This window comes from Salvelinus alpinus, chromosome 35 (genome assembly GCF_045679555.1).
Source record: "Salvelinus alpinus chromosome 35, SLU_Salpinus.1, whole genome shotgun sequence".
NCBI classification, from domain to species: Eukaryota; Metazoa; Chordata; class Actinopteri; order Salmoniformes; family Salmonidae; genus Salvelinus; species Salvelinus alpinus.
The window spans coordinates 12,236,568-12,263,811 of NC_092120.1; the positions used below are offsets into that span (position 1 = coordinate 12,236,568).

Genomic DNA, 27,244 nt, shown 5'->3' on the forward strand with positions numbered 1-27,244 from the left:
TAAACATTTGACTTTTCCATGCAATCTCCATCAGTACATTGAGAAGGAAGGATTAGAGCATAGTAACTTTGCATTAGAATGAAAATAGTACGTACCTAAATAATAGTCCTAGCCTCCACTAATACCAATGGTTTCCTGGACACAGAAGCACATTCAATGGAGAATCTCTATTTAACATGCTTTTTAGTGCAGGACTAGGCTTAATCTGTGTCCGGGAAACCCTAAAACCAAATTGTTCTATAGTGTTCATGTTAGTGAAACAGTCCCTGCATTCGACTGTGAATAAGTCACATTATTAAATTACAATCCATGGACTTCAAGCTTCTGAAAAACATCTCTGCAGGAGGTCTTTTGCCTTTTGGTAGGCCGTCATTGTAAATAAGAATTTGTTCTAACTGACTTGCCTAGTTAAATAAAGATTAAATAAATAAATAAATAATGTACACTGTGCTTTTCCATTATATAAACATTTAAGTCAATCAATTACTAACTCACTCAATCCATCACTTACTCACTGACATAGCACAATAACTCTCCACTAATTTCTGAGCTCATTTCTCCCCTGAGTCGTATGGTTGGCAGGGCATGGCGTGTCAGACAGTGTGGCTGGGCTGGGTGATGCCAGTGACAGGGGCATGCCCCTGACTGTCACCAGCCTGCATGGCACTTCCAAGGGACAGAGCACGAGCTAGAGGGAGAGTGTGTAAGTAAAACGCCCTTCAAAGTCTGTCTGATGATACAGACATACAACACCTCACTACACTCTCTCAGAGCCTCCCTGATGACATGCAGCACCAGCTTTACATACAGTTTCTCTGTGCTTACTCTCCCATACTGTATCAGACTATTGTGATCTGGAGTTTTCAGTTAGTGCCATGATAGATTTTATTGCACTCTTTCACATCTTTATTAGTTTGCATGTTACATTGATAAAATGTCAGCCATAGTGTAAACACAAGCAGCCTGGTATCATAGACTAGACGTAACATAGTGGACAAAAATTCGGTACACTCAAATTAGTATGATATATATCCATATCAAACGTAACATAAGACAGAAGGTTACTTAAAACCTGTTGAGGCCAGGGGTGCCGCTAGCGGCACTCCTCCCACATTCCATTGAAAAGGCAGAGCGGCAAATTCAAAAAACAAAATTGAAATATTTAACTTTCACACATTAACAAGTCCAATACAGCATTTGAAAGATAAACATCTTGTCAATCCATCCAACATGTCCGATTTTTTAAATGTTTTACAGAGAAAACACCACATATATTTATGTTAGGTCACCACCAAATAAAAAAAGACAGACAGACATTTTTCACAGCACAAGTAGGCTGCAGGTAGCATGCACAAGCCAACCTAACTAACCTAGAACCAACCTAAATAACCTAGAAAAAACTACCTCAGATGACAGTCCTATAACATGTTACACAATAAATCTATGTTTTGTTCAAAAAAATTGCATATTTTAGCTATAAATCAGTTTTACATTACTGCTACCATCATAGCTACAGTCAGAAATCGCACGGGAGTAGCCAGAGTAAATACAGAAACCAACTACCTAATTACACATCATAAAACATTTCAGACAAATATATGGTGGATAGCTAATGAAAGACAAATATCTTGTGAATACAGACAATATTTCCGATTGTTGAAGTGTTTTACAGCGAAAACACCACATATATTTATGTTAGTTCACCACCAAATACAAAAGACAGACAGACAGTTTTTCACAGCAACGGTAGCATGCAAGTAGCTAACCTAACTAACCTAGAACCAACCTAGAACCAACCTAAATAACCTAGAAAAAACTCCCTCAGATGACAGTCCTATAACATGTTACACAATAAATCTATGTTTTGTTCGAAAAATTTGCATATTTTAGCTATAAATCAGTTTTACATTACTGCTACCATCATAGCCACCATCACAGCTACAGTCAGAAATCGCACGGCAGTAGCCAGAGAAAATACAGACACCAACGTCAACTACTAATTACACATCATAAAACATTTCAGAACAATATATGGTGGATAGCTGATGAAAGAATAAGATCTTGTGAACAGAGCCAATATTTCCGATTTTTGAAGTGTTTTACAGCGAAAACACAATATATCGTTATATTAGCTTACTACAATAGCTAACACACAGCAGCATTGATTCTAGTCAAACGGTAGCATAGCACAGTTCGACAGATATATATGAAAAAGCATCCCAAATTGGGTCCTTATCTTTGTGGATCTTCCATCAGAATGTTCTCCAAGGGGTCCTTTGTTCAGAACCGACTTTATTTGGATCCATAACGAACGATTTCCCTCAGAATTAGCAAGCACACTGGCCGTGCGTTGCTAGCCTCTCGTTCTTGAACCAATTCTTGCGACGCATCACGTCTAAAGTCCAGAATAAATTTCAATAATATAATTAAACTATATTGAAAAAACATACTTTAGGATGATATTGTGACATGTATCAAAGAAAATCGAAGCCAGAGATCATATTCACCTTTAAAATGGTTCTTCCATGAGCCGAGTACAGTTCCTACTTCGCGCCCAGGAAATAAATAAAAGTGCGCACGTCTCAGTCCAAGAGGTTGTGTTCAGTCCCTGGTCGAGATAATCAACTGATTTTTTCTCTCACTTCCGCATGACACCCAGGCGAAGGCGTATGACGTGTTTCTACAGTCATAAGTGACATGCCCTTTTATAGACAAGCTCCTGAAGAGAGAGTTCGCTTTTGGAAATCTCACTTCCGGTTAGGAAATGGTCTGTAAAAGGAGTTCTGTTTCACTTAGAGAAATAATACGTTTTTAGAAACTAGAGACTGTTTTCTATCCAATAGTAATAATAATATGCATATTGTACGAGCAAGAATTGAGTACGAGGCCGTTTAAAAATCATACGATTTTCCCCAAAAGTGAAAATAGCACCCCCTGGTCCCCAACAGGTTTTAATAAGGCAAAAATGAAAAGAAGGTTGGTTGGTCTGGGTGGATGGGTAGACATAGAACGAGAACGTCTAGTAACCCAAAGGTTGTGTGTTCGAATCTCATTATGGACAACTTTAGTAAACTAGCAAACTTGCAACTACTTCCTACTTTTGAGCTACTTTGCATCTACTTAGTGTAGGAGAGTTAAAAAGGTTATTCCATCAAACTTCAAATTATTAGAATAGTAAACAACGCAGAACAGAACAACCAGGTTGAGGGTCAGTGGCCAAAGCCCGCAAACAGGAATATTCCAAGTTCAGACAGAAAGGGGGAGTCAGATCACTATGATCGCCAGGAACTTTACTTTTGGTGTCTATTTTTAATTGTTTCATTACTGGTGCTGCCTGTTGATGTTAGGTAGGCAGCTACAGTAGCTGAATGATGTTAACATCTTCGGGTTGTGTTTCATTAAATGTATTTTATTTCATCTGGGTGCTTGCGTCACCTACTAACACCCTGGTACTACCCGTAGCTCCCGTTCTCCTCAGTCCGAGAAAACACTGAGAGAGAAAGGTGTGTTGCAGATTACTCCTTTGTAGAAGTCCATAACGTGAAATAAATAAAACATCCCAAGGTTAATGCTGTAGATATTGTTATAAGGGAGTTTGAGACTGTTGAAAAATGTAACTTTCAGAGTTTTATTGTTGTTATTAATATAGTTTACAGAGTGCTAAGTGCTGCTGTTGCTAGCTAGCATGCCTTTCTGTGATGCAGACGGTTAGCTGAGCTGCCGACTGTTGCTGGCGTTGCATTATGGGAGATGTAGTTTTGACACTAAGGTCTGAATGGGATAGAGGTGATTTCACGTAACTTGTTTGTGTTGCAGTGTTTTTGTACATGAGTTGTTGTATTTTGGTACTGTCAACACTGAAAGCACCTAGCAATGTGGGGATGTGAGACAGGATATGTGTTTTACCTTTTTTCATGCTCATGTGTAGAACAACTTGTCAGATGGTGCATTGGAGACTGATGTGTTCCTGTCCTGTCTTTTCACAATACTATTGCAGGTATGGTTCTATTGTCTAAGAATTAAGACTATACATTTGTTGTATTAAGGACTGGTTATTATTTTATACTATACATTATGGCTTTATGTATGAATGTGATTTGTGTGAGTCTGAGAAAACACAGAGAGAAAGAACAACTTGTCAGATGGTGCATTGGAGACTGATCTGTTCCTGTCCTGTCTTTTCACAATACTATTGCAGCAGATCAACATAAAAGCCTAATAGACAGCCGTGGTGTCGCTCTTCATTTCTTGGTTCTCCTGTGGTACATATAAGACCCGCTACATTAGCATTCCAGCTAACCCTTCCCCTAAAACTAACCCTAAATTTTAACCTAACCCTAACTTTAATCCTAATCCTAACCTTAACCCCTAACCCCACCTAGCTAACGTTAGCCACAATAAATTGGAATTCGTAACATGTTATAAATTTGTAACATACTGTACAAATTGCAATTCGTAACGTATCATACAAATTTTCATTCGTAACATATCATACGAAATGGATGATGGACGTCCACAAATTAACACATACCAAACGGAACATATCATACTAATTTGAGTTTACTATGTTACGTCTACCCCTAGTCCAGGTTGACACAGGATATGCTCGAGGTAATTCAGTGGTGTTCCACTGTTATCTCTGAAGCATTTAGCTGTATAAAATCAATATGCTCTTGAACCGCAAGTTACCGCTTACTGCAAAGTAATGTTCGTGAATGGGGATGTTGTTACCATGGGGGAATGAGTTAGGAGACATAAGTAGCTATTAGAGGTGTTTAAACAAAATGCTGTAATCTAAAAGACTCTTCGGGTTCTTCTGCCCTTTGGCTGTGAATCACTTGGGGTACCAATTAATTGTTGGATGCCTTGAAATGGGTGTAGCTATGATGTTATGAGAAGAGTGGGTACTGAGAGAGCAGAAGTATCAGGGAAATAGCTGGCCCGAGGCTAGATAACACAATTGCAGCACTCTCATTCTCTCCACAGCTGATAAAGGCTTGGGCTGTCTGTGTCTACATAGAGTGTAGCTGCCTTGTCAGAATGGGAGAGATGCTCCGGCTTGCAGGCAGGAAGCTGTTCATTAAAAACCACGCAGAATGTGACACAAAGCAGGAAGCTAAATGTGCCCTAGTGGATGGGTGTTGACAATTGAACAGCTGTTTGCTTCATCGTACAATACCAATCGATTAGATGGCAGGATATGAATCCCTGTGCCTGGTAACTCTAGGTGTGTATTTTCTCCTGTCTGGTTGAAATTGAAATAGCATTTTTGGAAAACAAGAGTTTCCTGTGTGTGTGATGTGAGAGGTGTGTATAATGCATTAGATTAGATGTTGCCCCAGTAACAACAGGAGTTTTAGCCCTGGCCCTTGCACATCATTGTCCCAATGTAACATTATGGGATGTTATTGCTCCTTTGCTCAGCTGTTGCTCTTTTTTACTCAACTGTAAAAGCACTGTAAAATCACTCCATTAAGCTGAACTAAACCCACAGACTATAACAAGGACTTGTATTATCTGTATGATAATTCTGGACTCCCGAAGCGACACACTATGTCACTTGAAATCACTGTAGCATCTCCGGGATACCAACCAGAGGATTAGGATGGGAGAGACAATGACTTTTAATAAATCAATTCATATTTTCCACCCATAAAAAACAAGTGATGCAAAAAATCGGCTCCAATCTCCTCTCTCGTCAAGCAATCCACAAGCCCCACAAGACGCGATTATGCCTGAGATAAGAGGATTTGGGCTATTATTCACAAGGAGATTGTGTCTTTTTTGGACTGCAAAAATCAAAATGGGTCTGCCGATCAGAATCCCCTATTTCTGTCTCAGTGGTTGCTAATCCATGATGATACTGAAGATTGCACACTTACGTGATCTTGAATATATATCAGAGAACTACGTCAAATAAACATGGGACCACGCCTAAACATGGGGGAAATGTTAAAATGCCTATTGCTCTGTGATCCTGTCTAAATGAATCCCAGTCGGGTTGGCCAGTTCTGAGACCGATGCACTATTTGTTGTCACCACACTAATAAACTGTCTCTATCATTCAGCCAAACACTGCCACGTTCACAATCCATCAGTGCTTTTTAAAGGCATAATAAATGACCATGTCTAATGCCTAAGACATCCTCAAGGCCTCAGAGATATAAGCATATTCTAATAAGCACCCAGACAGTCAGGGTAAAAATGATAACCATCTGGACATTTCCATATCTGTCTCGTCATTCTCCATTCATTTGCCTTATGACTGGCCCTGTTTTCTGAATTTGTTCCAGCGGTATGAGACAGCCAAAGGACAGCCAGTCTTTGAGAGCTCTCTTAGGGTTTCGGCTGCAGACAGAGAAGCAGTCACAATACGGGCTGTTTTCTCACTGTAAACACTTAACCCAAATCTAAGGGTGAAAAGTTGATTGTGTCTATGGAAAGAGGGGAGAGAAGGGAATGAGGGATGGAGGGGGGAGGGAAGGAAGGAAGGAGTAAGGGAAAATGAAGGTGAAAATGAGAGCAATAAAGAAGGTGAAAATGAGAGCAATAAGGAGAGAGGATTGGCACACATATTCTTGTAAAATAATTTAACAACAGTGATCTGGACATGTATTGCATTAAGAAGAATATGTGGAAAATGTAATTTCCTCCTCTCTCTGAATGTGCATGTTTTGGCAAATAATGTTGCCTGAAGACCTGCAACCACTTAACTTTAAACATACTAGGGTCATTCCACTAATTCGGTGCCTCCTGAGATGTGTAATTTGGTGAGAAAAAAAACATCTGATTTCACAAAATATTTCAATTCTGTCATAAAGAGCACATGTTCAACTGAATTTTGGCAGTTTAACAAGTCTTTATTAATATAAAAAAAATTATTTATTGAATTCTCCATGTGGTCTATTTTACTTCATTGAATATAACAGGCTTTTAAAATGCAATATTGGGGCACAATTTCTACTTCAAATATTAAAGGGTCACTCATTTCATGGAACGACACTGTAACGGCTTACTTCCAGGGGTGAAGGAGAGGACCAAAGTGCAGCGCGGCTAGTGTTCAACATGTTTAATTAAAGAACAAGTGAAACACTACAAACAACATACAAAATAACAAATGTGAAAAAACCGAGACAGACCTATCTGGTGCAGACAAACACAGAGACAGGAAACAATCACCCACAAAATCCCAACACAAAACAAGCCTCCTATATATGATTCTCAATCAGGGACAACGATTACCAGCTGCCTAAGATTGAGAACCATATTAGGCTGGACACAGAAACAGACAAACTAGACACACAACATAGAATTCCCACCCAGCTCACGTCCTGACCAACACTAAACAAGCAAAACACATAATAACTCTGGTCAGGACGTTACAGACACAGTAATGTAAAATACATGTTGGGTTATTGGTTTCTATTCAGCTCCAATATTCCCTCATACGGTATAGGCTACAGTCAAGACAAATTACTGGAAATGTTGTGCTCAAAACACTGGAATGCCGTTCAAAACCAACATGAACAAAAACTGCATGCATGTAAAACCGACAGCCATCTATGTCACGCCCTGGCCTTAGTATTCTTTGTTTTCTTTATTATTTTAGTTAGGTCAGGGTGTGACATGGGGTTAGGTTTGTGTTTTTGTATTGTCTTGGGTGGTTTGGAATGTCTAGGGGGATTTGTTAGAGTGTATGGGTTTGTGTTGAGTGGATGTGTCTAGAATAGTCTATGGTTTAGTGTATGTGTCTAGTATAGTCTATGGTTGAGTGTAGGTGTTTAGAAAAGTCTATGGCTGCCTGATTTGGTTCTCAATCAGAGACAGCTGGTCATAGTTGTCTCTGATTGGGAGCCATATTTAAGGGAGCCATAGGCTTTAGGTATTTGTGGGAAATTGTCTATGTAGAACGTTTGTAGCCTGTATGTATGTGCACAACGTTATTTAGCTTCACGGTCGTTTTGTTGTTTTGTTAGTTTGTATAGTGTTTTGTGTCGTGTTCATCTTTGTGGTGTTAATAAAAGGAAGATGGCTTATTTTCCAAATGCTGCGTTTTGGTCCGTCTCTCAACCATACGATCGTGACAGAATTTCCCACCAAAGGACCAAGCAGCGTGTGAAACGGCAACAGGACCCACCTACACAGGATTTCTGGAGATGGGAGGACGAATTGGATGGAAAGGGACCTTGGGCTCAACCTGGAGAATATCGCCCGCCCAAAGCTGAGCGGGAGGCAGCGAAAGCAGAGAGGCGGCGATATGAGGCAGCACGGAGGCAAGGCTGGAAGCCCGTGAGTACTACCCAAAAATTTCTTGGGGGGGGGGCTAGGAGGTAGTGGGCCAAGGGCAGGTAGGAGACCTGCGCCCACTTCCCAGGCTAACCGTGGAGAGCGGGAGTACGGGCAGACACCGTGTTACGCAGTAGAGCGCACAGTGTCTCCTGTACGTGTGCATAGCCCAGTGCGGGTTATTCTACCTCCCCGCACTGGTAGGGCTAGATTGAGCATTGAGCCAAGTGCCATGAAGCCGGCTCTACCTATCTGGCCACCAGTACATCTCCTCGGGCCGGCTTACATGGCACCAGCCTTACGCATGGTGTCCCCGGTTCGCCTACATAACCCGGTGCGGGTTATTCCACCTTCCCGCACTGGTCGGGCGACGGGGAGCATTCAACCAGGTAAGGTTGGGCAGGCTCGATGCTCAAGGGAGCCATTACGCCTGCACGGTCCGGTATTTCCGTCGCCACCTCCCCGCCCCAGTCCTGTTCCACCAGTGCCAACACCACGCACCAGGCTTCCAGTGTGTCTCCAGAGCCCTGTTCCTCCTCCACGCACTCGTCCAATGGTGCGTGTCTCCAGCCCATCACCACCAGTGCCTACACCACGCACCAAGCCTCCTGTGTGTCCCCAGAGTCCTGTGCGTCCTGTTGCTGCTCCCCGCACTAGCCCTGAGATGCGTGTCCCCAGCCCGGTACCACCAGTTCCGGCACCACGCACTAGGCCTAATGTGCGTTTCCAGGGTCCAGTATGCCCTGTTCCTGCTCCCCGCACTAGCCCTGAGATGCGTGTCCCCAGCCCGGTACCACCAGTTCCGGCACCACGCACCAGGCCTACAGTGCGCCTCAGCCGGCTAGAGCCATCCGTCTCTCCAGCGCCATCTGAGCCATCCGTCTCTCCAGCGCCATCTGAGCCATCCGTCTCTCCAGCGCCATCTGAGCCATCCGTCTCTCCAGTGCCATCTGAGCCATCCGTCTCCCCAGCGCCATCTGAGCCGCCCGTCTGTCCCGAGCCGTCAGAGCCGTTCGTCAGTCAGGATCTGCCAGAGCCGCCAACCAGACAGGATCTGCCAGAGCCGCCAACCAGACAGGATCTGCCAGAGCCGCCAACCAGACAGGATCTGCCAGAGCCGCCAACCAGACAGGATCTGCCAGAGCCGCCAACCAGACAGGATCTGCCAGAGCCGCCAACCAGACAGGATCTGCCAGAGCCGCCAACCAGACAGGATCTGCCAGATCCGCCAGCGAGCCATGAGCAGCCAGATCCGTCAGCCAGCCATGAGCAGCCAGATCCGTCAGCCAGCCATGAGCAGCCAGATCCGTCAGCCAGCCATGAGCAGCCAGATCCGTCAGCCAGCCATGAGCAGCCAGATCCGTCAGCCAGCCATGAGCAGCCAGATCCGTCAGCCAGCCATGAGCTGCCAGATCCGTCAGCCAGCCATGAGCAGCCAGATCCGTCAGCCAGCCATGAGCAGCCAGATCCGTCAGCCAGCCATGAGCAGCCAGATCCGTCAGCCAGCCATGAGCAGCCAGATCCGTCAGCCAGCCATGAGCAGCCAGATCCGTCAGCCAGCCATGAGCAGCCAGATCCGTCAGCCAGCCATGAGCAGCCAGATCCGTCAGCCAGCCATGAGCAGCCAGATCCGTCAGCCAGCCATGAGCCGTCCAGCCAGGATCCGCCAGAGCCGTCCAGCCAGGATCCGCCAGAGCCGGCCAGCCAGGATCAGCCCTTCAGTCCGGAGCTGCCGTACCTCAGTCCGGAGCTGCCCCTTATCCTGGGGCTGTCCCTTATCCTGGTGCTGTCCCTTATCCTGGTGCTGCCCCTTATCCTGGTGCTGCCCCTTAGTCCGGTACTGTCCCTTATCCTGGTGCTGCCCCTTAGTCCGGTGCTGCCCCTTAGTCCGGTGCTGCCCCTTATTCCAGTGGGGCTAGGTAAGCGGGTAGTGACTATGGTGGGGTGGGGACCACGACCAGTGCCGGAGCCGCCGCCGTGGACGGAAGCCCACCCAGACCCTCCCCTAGACTATGTGCTGGTGCGCCCGGAGTTCGCACCTTAAGGGGGGGGTTATGTCACGCCCTGGCCTTAGTATTCTTTGTTTTCTTTATTATTTTAGTTAGGTCAGGGTGTGACATGGGGTTAGGTTTGTGTTTTTGTATTGTCTTGGGTGGTTTGGAATGTCTAGGGGGATTTGTTAGAGTGTATGGGTTTGTGTTGAGTGGATGTGTCTAGAATAGTCTATGGTTTAGTGTATGTGTCTAGTATAGTCTATGGTTGAGTGTAGGTGTTTAGAAAAGTCTATGGCTGCCTGATTTGGTTCTCAATCAGAGACAGCTGGTCATAGTTGTCTCTGATTGGGAGCCATATTTAAGGGAGCCATAGGCTTTAGGTATTTGTGGGAAATTGTCTATGTAGAACGTTTGTAGCCTGTATGTATGTGCACAACGTTATTAGGCTTCACGGTCGTTTTGTTGTTTTGTTAGTTTGTATAGTGTTTTGTGTCGTGTTCATCTTCGTGGTGTTAATAAAAGGAAGATGGCTTATTTTCCAAATGCTGCGTTTTGGTCCGTCTCTCAACCATACGATCGTGACAATCTATGCTAATCCGCAATTCCATCAACACTGGCTTGCTTTCCCCACTGAGCTGAGGCAGTATACAACCAGTATCAGACTCCAGTCTGAAGCCAGTAAAGGTGGCCATCAAACCACCCATAAAAAGCAAGTATCACCAGGCTTATGGTGACACATTGAAGTTTTGAAGCCCAGTTGTGGTTGACTGGATCAGTGTGTAAAGTCAGGAAATCATTCCAAGCTGGTGCTGAGGCTCCATAATGATATAATGGGGCTGTGGTGCATTCAACAGAGACGTTTTGGGCCGTGATACAGAGAAATGGAGCCATAAAACCTAGATCATCGGCTTAACGTACCGGACTAAAGCTATACACTACTTAATCTGAGGAGGACTTCTCTATCACTGTTATGGAGTCATAGTCCTTACAATACTTTGTAAGAGTATACATCTGGCTGTCTTTTTCAAATAAAAAGCACCTAAAGATACTATGTTACTACAGTACACTCACAATCACAATATACAAATCCACCCTATATTATGCAGTCAGGCATTTGCTTTGCTGTTGAATGAATGAACAGATGTGTATTCTTGCGAATAATCATGCACAAATGATATCAGTACTCCATACTGCTACAGTGTGACTCATTACAAAGGTGCACCATGACAGAAAAATACTTGATACAGAAGCTACCCTGCTGCCACTGAAGTGCAGAGGACATGAAGTGTAGTCATCCATCTTGTTCCCTGTAAGCCAGGGTTTCATCTCGCAGGGCTTTTGACAGATGGCTGCAGGGAACTGTTTTCCTGCGAAAGGTCAGGATCTCTCCAGATCTCATATGTGGTGTAGACTCTTCATGTCACAGGGGGAGCACATAGACATGAGAGGGGAGAGAGGTGATGCTATCAGATACAACCTAGCTTTATGTGATGTTTGCTAAAGAAATGTTGTATATGATCAAATGGTATTTATAGTTTAGATACAGTATGTTTCTAAGATGGGGTAATAGCCTAATGTTGGAGAATTACTTATTCAGTTAAAGTTTATGTAGCCAATTTGTCGGTCTCGCATCTATCCTATTGCATAATGGAACCCTTCTCTCCCCTGTGCACCCCGTGAACATCCTCACCACTCCTTACCGCCTCACCCAAACCGAGAGACACTCATTAAAAAAACAGGTATGGAGGGTGGCGTCGCTGCCGAGCGCAACACAGTCACAGACGTCAAAAACCTCATCTTGGTAATTACACCCCTCAGTTCCGTAACATTGACAGCGTGGCACTAATTGCTTTCTCTGTAATTGTGTTACTTTTTAAAAATTTCCCTGTGAGAGATAATGAAGGAGAAGTCATTGGCCATTTGCACCAGAGGTACCTGATAGAGCCTGGTAGAGATGGGAGGATCAACACTGTATGCGTTTATAATACATTGACAAATATGGGACCATTTAGCAATGCTACGCAGCTGAGAAATGACTTCTTTATTATGATGACAAGGCGCACAGGTGAATTATGGGTGTTTAGCGCAGCACGCCATGGGTGCGGTGCCTGGAGCATCATTTTTTATACTCACAATTTAATTACATCCCTGTAATCGATACAGGACTTTTGATGAATGGTTTAATAAGAGAGTAACTTCAGTCACATGCACACAGATGCGCACACATACAGTACACACACACACACAAGCGCCCTAAAATGGCGCCAGACGAAATGGCAGCAGTTTTATGGGCGCCCAACCAATTGTGCTATTATGTGGGGGGTTTTCGCGTTATTTGTAACTTATTTTGTACATAATGTTTCTGCAACCATATCTTACGGCAAAAAAGAGCTTCTGGGTATCAGGACAGCGATCACTCACCTCGGATTAGACCAAAAAAAATTATACAACAAAGACTACGCACAAGACATTCTCCAAACACCCCCACAGGACCGACATCCCTGTTATTTGCAAGAGGAAGCAACGCAGGTACAGAGGACAAAGAGCCGGATGCCTGGTCAGGACCCGGCGAAGGCGACTGGGAAAGCTGCCGTTACAGTCAATACTACTCACCAACGTGCAATCATTGGACAATAAATTAGACGAGGTACGATTACAAATATCCTACCATGGGACATCAAAAACTGTAATATCTTATGTTTCACAGAATCGTGGCTGAATGACTACATGGATATTCAGCTAGCGGGATATACGCTGCACATGCAAGACAGAACAGCACACTCCGGTAAGACAAGGGGGGCGGTCTGTGCATATTTGTAAACAACAGCTGGTGCACTAAATTTAAGGAAGTCTCTAGATTTTGCTCGCCTGAAGTAGAGTACATTGTGAAAAATTGCAGGCCACACTAGTTGCCTAGAGAGTTCTCAGCTATACTTTTCATGGCTGTTTATTTACCACCACAGACAGATTCTGGCACTAAGACCGCACTCAGTCAGATGTATAAGGAAATAAGCAAACAGGAAACCACTTACCCAGATGCGGCGCTCCAAGTGGCCAGAGACTTTAATGCAGGGAAACTTAAATCAGTTCTACCAAATTTCTATCAACATGTTAAATGTGCAACCAGAGGGAAAAAAATTCTAGAACACCTGTACTCCACACACAGAGACGCGCACAAAGCTCTCCCTCGCACTCCATTTGGTAAATCCGACCACAACTCTATCCTCCTGATTCCTGCTTACAAGCAAAAATTCAAGCAGGAAGCACCAGTAGCTCGGTCTATAAAAAAGTGGTCAGATGAAACAGATGCTAAACTACAGGACTGTTTTGTTATCACAGACTGGAATATGTTCCGGGATTCTTCCGATGGCATTGAGGAGTACACCACATCAGTCACTGGATTTATCAATAAGTGCATCGAGGACGTCATCCCCACAGTGACTGTACGTACATTCCCCAACCAGAAACCATGGATTACTGGCAACATTCGCACTGAGCTAAAGGGTAAAGCTGCCGCTTTCAAGGTGCGGGACTCTAACCCAGAAGCTTACAAGAAATCCTGCTATGCCCTGCGACGAACCATCAAACAGGCAAAGCGTCAATACAGGGCTAAGATGGAATCATACTACACTGGCTCCGACGCTCGTCTTATGTGGCAGGGCTTGCAAACTATTACAGACTACAAAAGGAAGCACAGCTGCGAGCTGTCCAGTGACATGAGCCTACCAGACGAGCTAAATCACTTCTATGCTCGCTTCGAGGCAAGCAACACTGAGACATGCATGAGAGCATCAGTTGTTCCGGACGACTGTGTGATCACGCTCTCCGTAGCCGACGTGAGTAAGACCTTTAAACAGGTCAACAAACACAAGGCTGCGGGGCCAGACGGATTACCAGGACGTGTGCTCCGGGCATGTGCTGACCAACTGGCAGGTGTCTTCACTGACATTTTCAACATGTCCGTGATTGAGTCTGTAATACCAACATGTTTCAAGCAGACCACCATAGTCCCTGTGCCCAAGAACACAAAGGCAACCTGCCTAAATGACTACAGATCCGTAGCACTCAAGTCCGTAGCCATGAAGTGCTTTGAAAGGCTGGTAATGGCTCACATCAACACCATTATCCCAGAAACCCTAGACCCACTCCAATTTGCATACCACAGATGATATACCACAGATGATGCAATCTCTATTGCACTCCACACTGCCCTTTCCCACCTGGACAAAAGGAACACTTATGTGAGAATTCTATTAATTGACTACAGCTCAGCGTTCAACACCATGGTACCCTCAAAGCTCATCACTAAGCTAAGAATCCTGGGACTAAACACCTCCCTCTCCCTCTGCAACTGGATCCTGGACTTCCTGACGGGCCGCCCCCAGGTGGTGAGGGTAGGTAGCAACACATCTGCCACGCTGATCCTCAACACTGGAGCTCCACAGGGGTGCGTGCTCAGTCCCCTCCTGTACTCCCTGTTCACCCACGACTGCATGGCCAGGCACGACTCCAACACCATCATTAAGTTTGCAGACGACACAACAGTGGTAGGCCTGATCACAGACAATGACGGGACAGCCTATAGGGAGGAGGTCAGAGACCTGGCCGTGTGGTGCCAGAATAACAACCTATCCCTCAACGTAGCCAAGACTAAGGAGATGATTGTGGACTACAGGAAAAGGAGGACCGAGCACGCCCCCATTCTCATCGACGGGGCTGTAGTGGAGCAGGTTGAGAGCTTCAAGTTCCTCGGTGTCCACATCAACAACAAAATAGAATGGTCCAAACACACCAAGACAGTCGTGAAGAGGGCACGACAAAGCCTATTCCCCCTCAGGAAACTAAAATGATTTGGCATGGGTCCTGAGATCCTCAAAAGGTTCTACAGCTGCAACATTGAGAGCATCCTGACTGGTTGCATCACTGCCTGGTATGGCAATTGCTCGGCCTCTGACCGCAAGGCACTACAGAGGGTAGTGCGTACGGCCCAGTACATCACTGGGGCTAAGCTGCCTGGCATCTAGGACCTCTACACCAGGCGGTGTCAGAGGAAGGCCCTAAAAATTGTCAAAGACCCCATCCACCCCAGTCATACACTGTTCTCTCTGCTACCGCATGGCAAGCGGTACCGGAGCGCCAAGTCCAGGACAAAAAGGCTTCTCAACAGTTTTTACCCCCAAGCCATAAGACTCCTGAACAGGTAATCAAATGGCTACCCGGACTATTTGCATTGTGTGCCCCCCACAACCCCCTTTTTACGCTGCTGCTACTCTCTGTTTATCATATATGCATAGTCACTTTAACTATATATTCATGTACATACTACCTCAATTGGGCCGACCAACCAGTGCTCCCGCACATTGGCTAACCGGGCTATCTGCATTGTGTCCCACCACACACCACCCACCAACCCATCTTTTACACTACTGCTACTCTCTGTTCATCATATATGCATAGTCACTTTAACCATATCTACATGTACATACTACCTCAATCAGACAGACTAACCGGTGTCTGTATGTAGCCTCGCTACATTTATAGCTTCACTACTGTATATAGCCTGTCTTTTTACTGTTGTTTTATTTCTTTACTTACCTATTCTTCACCTAACACCTTTATTGCTATTGGTTAGAGCCTGTAAGTAAGCATTTCACTGTAAGGTAACACCTGTTGTATTCGGCGCACGTGTCAAATAAACTTTGATTTGATTTAATACCTTGTTCAGTTCCTTCATACTAAAGTGACGTTGAAACTGAAATTTGTAATTGCGAACCACTTTCCTGACAAAATCTTTGAAAGGATGTTAAAAGGGTTTCATAGGAATAAGAGAGGAGTATCTAAACTGAATAAACAGTTTATATATTTTTAAATGAATATGAGATAAAAATAAATCATATTTGAAATTCTACCCTTCACGGACAGAAGTGTTTGGAGTAATTTAGACTTGGGTTTCTTTCATGTTTTGTGGTCAAGTCCTTTTCTTACTATTCTTCCTATGTTACAGTTACAAAATGTGCTGATAAGGCTCTGTGAGCTTATTAAATCGTTAATATTTTTTTTAAATTCTTAGAGCTTTCCTTGGATATCAAGCATTTCATATTAATGGGAATATCCCACATCAAAGTTCTTTTTGGATTGGGGACAGAAATGACTGTCGCAGAAGTGAGGTGCAAAGTGTAAGTGAAGTTTGGCTTACATCCTGCAACCGTATCCCTTCATATAAAGAATAAGCTGACGGTTCATAAAAAGGAGAGGGATTTTAAAGTTCTGGAGCATATCCAGTCCAGGGATTGGAACTAATAGATGATAAGTTATAATAAGGTCTTTGAATCCCCTATGGATCTCTCTCTCTCTCTCTCTCTCTCTCTTTCTCTCTTTCTCTCTCTCTCTCTCTCTCTCTGTCTGTCTGTCTGTCTGTCTGTCTGTCTGTCTGTCTGTCTGTCTGTCTGTCTGTCTGTCTCTCTCTCTCAATATTGCTTTATACTAGCTTTATGGGACAGTGCTCAGTGTTTTGTGCGGACTGTTTTGTGCAGAGAACATCATGCTCAACTCAAATGCATTGTCTGCCCGATAACTCACCCTGATTTTTAACTCAACAAAGACAAAGAATAAACTCATCCAACACTTGGCACAAGATGTCTATTTTGTCATATACCATAACATACAGTAGTAGCCCACTGTAAGGTTATTTGACATCAACATATCCATGGGTTAGCTTTCTCACCACTGCACCTGTCACAATATTATGATGTAATTTATCACATGATAGAAATGCCAGTTGATGTGTCATATTTTGAATACTATTCTTTGGATAGTTGAAAGTGGACTTTCAACATAAATCCTGTGACTGAAAATATTGTGACCTCAACAGAGGTCAAACCGATCTGGAGCAGTGTTTTATCTCCAGTACTAATGGTCAATGGCTTGTGACCGGCAGAGTTGCCATGGAAATAAGGCAGCCTTCCAAAGCCTGACGGCTCTTAAGAAGGTCATTGCTTCACACCAAAACAATGTGAAGTCACACGTGAATGTTTGATCTCATTAACCACAATGCATTGCATACCTCATTGCTGGTTTAATGTACCTCAGCTTTTCCTCCTACACATCACCAGCTAGGTAATGGCTGTAGGGAATACAAAATCTGACAAATCCTCCAATGACACAATTAGTGTTGAAAATGTTCTCCCTCCAGAAGGACAGAAGAACATGTCTGGTAACAGCAACTCAAGATGATCAGTTACTGATCCAAACTGTACAATTACATTTGTTGACATGCCAATGAATGCTAACGGTATTCTTACTTCTAGAATTGCCACAGTTATCGGGAAGTACTGAATTATTACACAAATATGCTAATATGTTGCATGTACATTAGGAATAATGGAATTGTTATCATATAGCCTTGCTGCTTAAGGTATGTTTTATTGTCAATATTGCAAGGTCTTTACCAGATGTACTTGCAGACAGCCAGTTTGTCTGCAAGTACCTATTCTGCAGTGATTCAATGGTACTTACCATCTGTGTAGCCAACTTTGTGGCAGACAGTTCTCAGTCAATCTCTTTTCTCATAAACAGGACCCAGATAAGTCTAGCATTAAACTTTTGGCATTTTTGAAAATCAACAAGGAAAGTAGTCTCGAGACTACTGTTAAGAGGCTCATGCTAAGCTGCGAGAGCACTTACAAAACCTGCTGGATCGCCTCCATTTAATTAACTAGTCTCACCATGGAAACCACAGCGCCAGACTATAGACCTATTACTGTGTTGAACATTGATATCAACTCCAAATCAAAACCCTCCTGACAATCCTGCCACAGTGCCTCTTCTCCCGGGCGATGAATCAATACAAAGAAGTCCCAATGCAAGATGGAGAGGTATATGAATGCGTGGTGAAATGATAGAGGAGCCAATAAAAACATTACCAAAGAACATTTCAAGCAATAGCTAGCTCCCTGCACCCCTTATATATAATAAGGGTTTGCCTTCGACTGGTGTAATCATACAGCACTCTGTAGTGGAGTCTTGACACAGGCGGTCGGCAGGAATCATTATGCCGTCTCATCAGGGATTACCCATTTTAATTACTTCCCCCTCTCAGCTATTGACGTCTGCCTCAGTCTGGATGGGCCTCCTCAAGCGACATGCTATTCAAATCAATTGCTGAGATCTGCACAATGTTTGCATGATAAGCTACACTGAGGTATTTTCTGGGCTTTGTAATCCAGTTTCCATTGAATAGATAAGGTTTATTGCTTGCTGGGTAATCTTTAGATGTCTGGCACCAGTCCAACTTATTCCAATTAGTTTGCTACCAAAGGCGTCCAGTACAGCAAGACCAATGGATAGAGCAAATAATTAGCATGTTTTGATATACGTACATGCTAACTATATAATGTACTTTTAAGTAACCCTACAATACCAGGTTGAATCATTACACAATTGTCTTTTCCCACACTGACTGCATACTGTTTACGGAAGGTTATGCTGTGCCTCAATCAATCCAATCATTGGTTCAAGACAGCAATTACTGACGCTAGCGGTAGATGCCACGGGCTGAATATGTAAGAGAACAAGGCTATTGACAAACACATGTCCAATGCAAGATGTACTGTAGATATGCTGAACAGAAGATCAATCTTCTTGACTGGGAGTTATATGAGTGTGTTGGTGTACAATATTCTCTTCCAGAAGTATGATCATAGCCTAACTACTGGAGCTAGTTAGGAACACTTTCCCCAACACCTGATCCAACAGCTAGCAGAGGTTTGTTAGGAACACTTTCCCCAACACCTGATCCAACAGCTAGCAGAGGTTTGTTAGGAACACTTTCCCCAACACCTGATCCAACAGCTAGCAGAGGTTTGTTAGGAACACTTTCCCCAACACCTGATCCAACAGCTAGCAGAGGTTTGTTAGGAACACTATCCCCAACACCTGATCCAACAGCTAGCAGAGGTTTGTTAGGAACACTTTCCCCAACACCTGATCCAACAGATAGCAGAGGTTTGTTAGGAACACTTTCCCCAACATCTGATCCAACAGCTAGCAGAGGTTTGTTAGGAACACTTTCCCCAACACCTGATCCAACAGCTAGCAGAGGTTTGTTAGGAACACTATCCCCAACACCTGATCCAACAGCTAGCAGAGGTTTGTTAGGAACACTTTCCCCAACACCTGATCCAACAGCTAGCAGAGGTTTGTTAGGAACACTATCCCCAACACCTGATCCAACAGCTAGCAGAGGTTTGTTAGGAACACTATCCCCAACACCTGATCCAACAGCTAGCAGAGGTTTGTTAGGAACACTTTCCCCAACACCTGATCCAACAGCTAGCAGAGGTTTGTTAGGTACACTATCCCCAACACCTGACCCAACAGCTAGCAGAGGTTTGTTAGGAACACTTTCCCCAACACCTGATCCAACAGCTAGCAGAGGTTTGTTAGGAACACTTTCCCCAACACCTGATCCAACAGCTAGCAGAGGTTTGTTAGGAACACTTTCCCCAACACCTGATCCAACAGCTAGCAGAGGTTTGTTAGGTACACTATCCCCAACACCTGACCCAACAGCTAGCAGAGGTTTGTTAGGAACACTTTCCCCAACACCTGATCCAACAGCTAGCAGAGGTTTGTTAGGAACACTTTCCCCAACACCTGATCCAACAGCTAGCAGAGCTTTGTTAGGTCCACTTATGGTTATGGGTATATAGTTGCCGTTACAGTTGGAAGTAGATATATAATATTGATGAATTTGACCAAATGTGCATTTGGCCAATGATTAGCATGGACAGACTCTTTTAAATAACTGCCAATAACAACAAGCACAAACCACCTATGAGCCGTATAGACACCTCCATACGAAGGAGACTGGTCAGACTATTTGATAGAGTAGAAAAGGCTCATTAAGGGTTTCTCACTGTCAGTTTCAATGGTTTTAATGGCACTGACTATGCTCTGAAATACTTTAGTGGTCTCACCAACAGCAGCCTCACTGACTATGAGAGAGGGAGTGGGGAGGAGACAGGGGATTTAGAATAAGAAAGGAGAAGGAGGAAGAAGAAGAACAAGAAGAAGAGATAAATAGAGAGATAGAGGGTGAGACAGAAGGTTAGCTTTAAAAGTGTCAAAGGGGTATAGAGTGAGAGGGAGAAAGAGAGAGAAGCTCATCAGTGTTAGGGGTGTTAGGGGAGCGTTAATGAGGGTCACAGCAAAGAGACTCAACTCCACCATATTAACAATGCGTCTGTGCATTAGTCCAGAGATGGCCTTATTTAAGCAGCAGACAGGATCAATTGGACTCCCTAATGCAGCACAACGAGATGGCCGCCTCCAGCAAGACAGGGTCAAGCACTTACCGCAAGTCTGGTGAGCACATCTTAATTTGAGTTAATAATGTAGATGTGATGCGATGTGGAGACTACTGACGTAGCAGGCGCTGATAAAAGCCTATTTGTTTTTGAGCAGTGTTGTCGTTAAGCACAGAGGCTGTTTTCTCAATAAATCACCGCTCCATATTAGTCACCATGGATGTGGGTGCCAGGCAACTGTGACCATACACGAAAATATACAAATGTGTCCCTTCAGCGTGTGGTTTGACGAATGTGCTTTGTTCGTTGACAATTGTAGAGCTCAAGCTGACGGTGCCAACGTCAGGAATGAGTCACAAAACTTCAAGTGCCAGGTTCATTGTTACTTATCAGACACAAGTCTGCTGTAAGATAACGTCATTACAGTTCCTTCAGAGAACTTAGGAGAATAGTCAGGCTCATTTGCGGCATGCTTTGCTTTGGTCTGTGTGATTTGTGAATCCGATCACTTAGCCTGTGCCTTTACAAGAGCTCCTTACACAACTCAGTGGCTATGATGTCATTGATGACCCATGAGGTACATCCACTGTCTGTAATTTTCCAATCAAATTAGAGGCAATGAAACAAAGTACATTTTCTTACTAGAACATTGTGCTTCTCTGGTAAACATCAAAGAATCAATGCTGTATAGCAAATTAGAAGGATTTCGCAAGATTTTAATCTATTATAATTGTCGCTTATTCAAATACTTTGACTTTGTTTAAGCATACATCTTTAGTAATTATGTCTACATTCATGTTTTGGGGATTTGCTTGGAAGGGCAGACCAAAAGCTAAGCCAAAGTTTTTGCATGTATTTCTTGTGTAAGTGAATTTTTTGTTATTACATGTCTGTTAATGCTCTCTTTTCTCATCTTTAATCACATTAGGCCCCGCAAATTGCTTTTGGATATTGTCTTCTCTGATATATGACTCTCATAAGAAAATAGCTGTTTATCCGGTGGTGTGTGATGGTAACTTCATGTTGTGTTAATTAATAGATTGTTCTCAACATCTAACATTGAGATATTAAACAAGAAATTAGGCATTACACAATCAATCAAATGATGTAATGCTGACAAATGAAATGCCACAGAAATGCCAGCTGGTAAATGTGTAATAGCCACTAAGCCAAATCACAAAATATACCTTTTCCAATTCTATTCTAAGCACAGACTCCAGTCCAGCACTGGGCTGAAACTGCTTCATGTCACTTAATAATGTCTCCAATGAATCCCTTTGATTAAGGAACAGTTTGAAAATGATTCACAAAATCTGGCATCCAGCCCGATGTCCACAAAACACGACAGGGAACTTACTGGATGAAGTTCTATCCATATCAGCCCCTCATTCGGTTTCCCAGAATTCACCACTTTTATGACAGCGAGAAGCCTGAGTTAGCGCCTTCACAAAATCTGTCATAATCTTGCAGCAGTAAACAGAGCATGAATGAGAAGTGGTCTCAGTAGCTAGCGATGACAGTGCATTAGAACAGGATAAACCAGATCCTCTGTGGCAGAATGGCCCTGTTGGATTGAATAGATGCCATTGCAGAACAGCGGAATCCAAACCACTACATGTAAGGGGATTTTCGATGTATCATCTACATGGGGACGTGATCTAATTCTGTGTTCCAAGGAGGTTGACAATCCAATAACTGGGAAGGGATTCAGAGGAGAAGTGCAGGGACATGTCTGGAGGCAGCAGACAGTAGGCTATCACAATAGCATTGCCAACCTCTTTATAGTTTATATTTAAGGCAGCATTTTAGTTACCGTACAAGGAGTCAAGATTTCACAAAGGGGTCAGATTTGAACAACTACCATATCTCTGCTGTTTAAAACACAGAACACAAGTCAAAAGTTTGCACATACCTACTCATTTAAGGGTTTTTCTTTATTTTTTTACTATTTTCTACATTGTAGAATAATAGTGAAGACATCAAAACTATGAAATAATACATATGGAATCACGTAGTAAGCAAAAAAGTGTTAAACAGATTCTTCAAAATAGCCACCCTTTGCCATGATGACAGCTTTGCACACTCTTGTCATTCTCTCAACCAGCTCCATGAGGAATGCTTTTCCAACAGTCTTGAAGGAGTTCCCACATATGCTGAGCACTTGTTGGCTGCTTTTCTTTCACTCTCCGGTCCAATTTATCCCAAACCATCTCAATTGGGTTGAAGTCGGGTGATTGTGGAGGCCAGGTCATCTGATGCAGCACTCCATCACTATCCTTGGTCAAGTAGCCTTCACACAGCCTGGAAGTGTGCTTTGGGTCATTGTCCTGTTGAAAAACAAATGATAGTCCCACTAAGCACAATGGGGTGGCGTATCGCTGCAGAATGCTGTGGTAGCCATGCTGGTTAAGTGTGCCTTGAATTCTAAATAAATCACTGACAATGTCACCAGCAAAGCACCCCCAGACCACCTCCTCCATGCTTCACGGTGGGAGCCACACATGCGGAGATCATCCGTTCACCTACTCAGCATCTCACAAAGACAAGACGGTTGGAACCAAAAATCTCAAATTTGGACTCATCAGACCAAAGGGCAGATTTCCACCATTCTAATGTCCATTGCTCATGTTTCTTGACCCAAGCAAGTCTCTTCTTATTATTTGTGTCCTTTCTTTGCAGCAATTCGACCATGAAGGCCTGATTCACGCAGTCTCCTCTGAACAGTTGATGTTAAGATGTGTCTGTTACTTGAACTCTGTGAAGCATTTATTTGGGCTGCAATTTCTAAGGCTGGTTACTCTAATGAACTTATCCTCTGCATCAGAGGTAACTCTGGGTCTTCCTTTCCTGAGGTCGTCCTCATGAGAGCCAGTTTCGTCATAGTGCTTGATGGTTTTTGTGACTGCACTTGAAGAAACTTTCAAAGTTCTTGAAATTTTCCGTATTAACTGACCTTCATGTCTTAAAGTAATGATGGACTGTCATTTCTCTTTGCTTATTTGAGCTGTTCTTGCCATAATATGGACTTGGTCTTTTACCAAATAGGGCTATCTTCTGTATACCACCCCTACCTTGTCATAACACAACTGATTGGCTCAAACACATTAAGAAGGAAAGAAATTCCACAAATTATCTTTCAACAATTTTCACCTGTTAATTGAAATGCATTCCAGGTGACTACCTGGAAGTCTCAAAGATAAAATACATTTTAATTTGTTTAACACTTTTTATGGTTACTGCATGATTCCATATGTGTTATTTCATATTTTTGATGTCTTCACTCATACTCTACAGTGTAGAGAATAGTAAAAATAAAGAAAAACCCTGGAATGAGTAGGTGTGTCCAAACTTGACAGGTACTGTATGTTGGATGTTTTCATCTTCTGCACAGTGGTCGTTATATCTTTCTCAGAGGGACCATTTTGTGCAGTGTGGGGGCGTAATATAATATTTGGAGATATTGAAAAATATTTACACGTTTACTGGGTCTTGAATTGGGAGGGAAATGTGATCATGGCTCCCTGTTGACGAGCTAAGCCGCTGTCTGTCTGAGCCTCTGCAGTGACCCCATTTAAAAACAATTCGGTTGCTCGGGTACCCTAAATGTTTATCCCAGTTCGCCTCAGCAGCTACCTACACAGTCCAGCTGGAGGCCCCAGGCTTGGCGAAAAAAAACATGCTGCTTTCTGAGGAGAGAGAAAGTTTCATCTGATTGAAGTGAAGGACAAAATGAAGTGGGGTGGTGCTTAATTGCCTAATGTTGACGGCAAAGGTGTTCACGTGTTACAAATCCCGTCGGGAGTGTTATGTATCTGTAGGTTGTCTAATGATGAAGCCAAGCAGGCAGGGAGGGATGCTGATGCGCCACCAGTGGGAATAGAAGCTACAGCCAGCCAGAGAGGCTTGGCTACTGCACTCAGGGCGCTGGTGTAAAGGGTGCCCAACTCAATATTGATTTAAGGGCCTCAGAACATTCCCAGAACGTTTGAAAAGGTTTTAAGTAAGATAAAGGAAACTTCCTCAATGCAGGTTTTAGAGCTGTTAGAAGGTAATGTTTTCAGTGCAGCAATTGTGAAGAACAGTGATTTATGTCCTGACTGAAGTTTGTACTGCAACTGATGGAACTTAATAGGAACGTTACCTTATGGGGGGGTGGGCTTCAGTCGTGTTCCTCCATCAGTGGTTGGCCTGGCTGGATAATCCCCACCAATCAATTACTCTTCATGGGCAAAGTCAATCAGGAAACGCTGGCAAGGCTTATTTCGTCAGTCCCTGAATCAAGGGAAAAATGAGGGAAGCATTTAAGCGCAACACATTCATTCCCCAACGCTGTATGGCTTGCTAATGGAGCTTCGAATACCGCTGAATCCCATGTGACCCTCGCTCAGGAAGTGATGGATTCAGGTGGTTTAATGGTGGTCTCCTGCTTTCATTTGTTCTGTTTCGGCCACTTCTATCCTAAATACGACTATTTATTATAAGTGGATGTCAGGCTCGATGCTGTGAAGGAGAACTATTGCACAGGCTTGGCATAGCAACTCACAAATTACTGATATTGTCCTCAGTTTTTGGTCCCGGCCTCAGAAGTTTGTGAAGAACTAGTAAATTGTGATTATTACATGAGTCACAACATCACACTTGATCTTTCTTTAAGTTAACCAGCATCAAAGCCAGAAGGACACCTTTTAAATACAAGAGCTCACTTCCACTATTTGTCTTATCTTCTAAATCCAAAACAAATCCCCCAGTACTCCAGTGGAGTCTACCGGGCTTAAGGCAACACACCACCATAGAAATCTAATGGCGATAACATCTGAGGACTCAAACTGTGTACTCCTTCAGGCATAGTCACTCTGTATTTCATATCCATTAAGAGAAAGGATGTGTATTACCCCCACTGTTGGCGTTCAATGCAAACTCTGCCAGTTTATTCTACAGATGATACAAGAACTAATCTAATAACAAAAAGAATGGGAAATTGCTACTCTCAAACACTCTGACCCTCAAGAATGTATGAGTGTGTGTCTGTTTGTGTGTGTGTTTTTGTGTACTACTAATCATTATGTGAATGAAGGATAATGAGGAGGAATATACAGTGGGCTCTGAAAATATTGGCACACTTAATAAAGATAAGCAAAATTTACTGTATAAAATAAATAATTCAAATACTAAGCTATATTGTACGCTTAAAAAATTGGGAAATCATACTGTGTTATAGTAATACAATTGCTCATTGAAATAGATTTTGTAATATTTTTTTCTCAAAAAGATAGGGGTCTGTTTTCAATACCTTTCAATACCTCACTTTGTGAGGATAATGGCACTGAGACTTTTTCTAAAATGTTTTATGAGATTAGAATAAATATTGGGAGTGATCTTAGACCTCTACTCAATACAGAATCTTGGTCTTATGGACTGCCCTCTTCAACTCAAACCACAGGTTTTCAATGGGATTCAAGTCCGAAGTCTGAGACTGCCATTTGCAAATGTGGATTTTGTGTTCAATTAACCATTTCTTTGTGGATTTTGCTGTGGGTTATTGTCTTGCTGGAAGATCCACTTGCGGCCAAGTTCCAGCCTCCTGGCAAAGGCAATCAGGTTTTTGGCTAAAATGTCCTGGTACTGGGTAAAGTTCATGATTCCGTTGACCTTAACAAGGGCCCTGGGACCGTTGAGTTCTATTTTGATGTGTAAGCAAAACAGCCCCATAACATCAAAGATCCACCACCATATTTTACTGTAGGTATGTTTTTTTTTTTTATCTGCTTATGCATTCTAATTTCAATGCCAAACCCACCACTGAGTTCTATTTTGATGTCATCCAAGAAATGTAAACGCTTGGAGTTTGCTAAATGGAACTGGCACTTGGATTGAAACCGGTGCTATGGTCAGATAGATGACATGAAAATAGAGCTCTTTGGCCACGCACACCAGTGGTGGGTTTAGTGTCAAAATAAGGATACATAAGAAGAAGAAACAATATAATCATCTGATAATACAATATTTTAAATATTTATTTTATACAGCAATTGTTTTTCTCATCTTTATCAAGGGTGCCAATATTTTCAGACCCCACTGTACATTACTTAGAATTACTTATACAATATTGGACCTTTCATCTGTGTCCCACTGTTTACATTATAGTGGAGAGTGTCAGTGAGTCAGTGATTTCTGTAAAATTGTGCCTTCCACCACATTGCTCATCGTTTTCCCTTGATACACTGCAATCCTGTAAAATCGTGTCAAACAGACTCTCTGTCCTCATGACATGTCCCTCTGGTGGTCTGCCTTGACAGAGGACTGATCATGTGTGAATGTGTTTGTGCATGTGAGCCACATGAATGTCTGTGCGAGACATAGCATATGAGATTGTGCGTTGCCCAAAACATCCCTGCTCCCTAGGACAGAGACAACATCGCTTCACTAACACCCACCTGAACCTACCTGAATGGACCGGACTGCTCCAATGAGGCAGCAAAAGGAGACAAAGCACTCATATGGGTTGGGAGCAGAGGGATGGAAGGGGGTGGGCATGTCACTCTCCTCCGCAAGGGACATTGAGTCGTTTTGTGGGGGACGGAGGCTAAGAGACAAGCCATTGACCCGCTAGAGTTGGTCACTGAGAAACCAGAGCTATTGTTCCCAGGTTAGTTTTGA

General features: G+C 43.3%; 1 long non-coding RNA gene across 1 annotated transcript; it reads right to left on the reverse strand.

The window, feature by feature from the left end:
- Window positions 1-1,158: 1,158 nt before the first annotated feature.
- On the reverse strand, window positions 1,159-2,570 carry LOC139564424 (uncharacterized). The gene is made up of 2 exons (XR_011672740.1): window positions 2,508-2,570; window positions 1,159-2,395 (listed from the first exon to the last, which is right to left on the reverse strand). It is a non-coding gene; the product is annotated as an uncharacterized lncRNA (long non-coding RNA).
- Window positions 2,571-27,244: the final 24,674 nt, after the last annotated feature.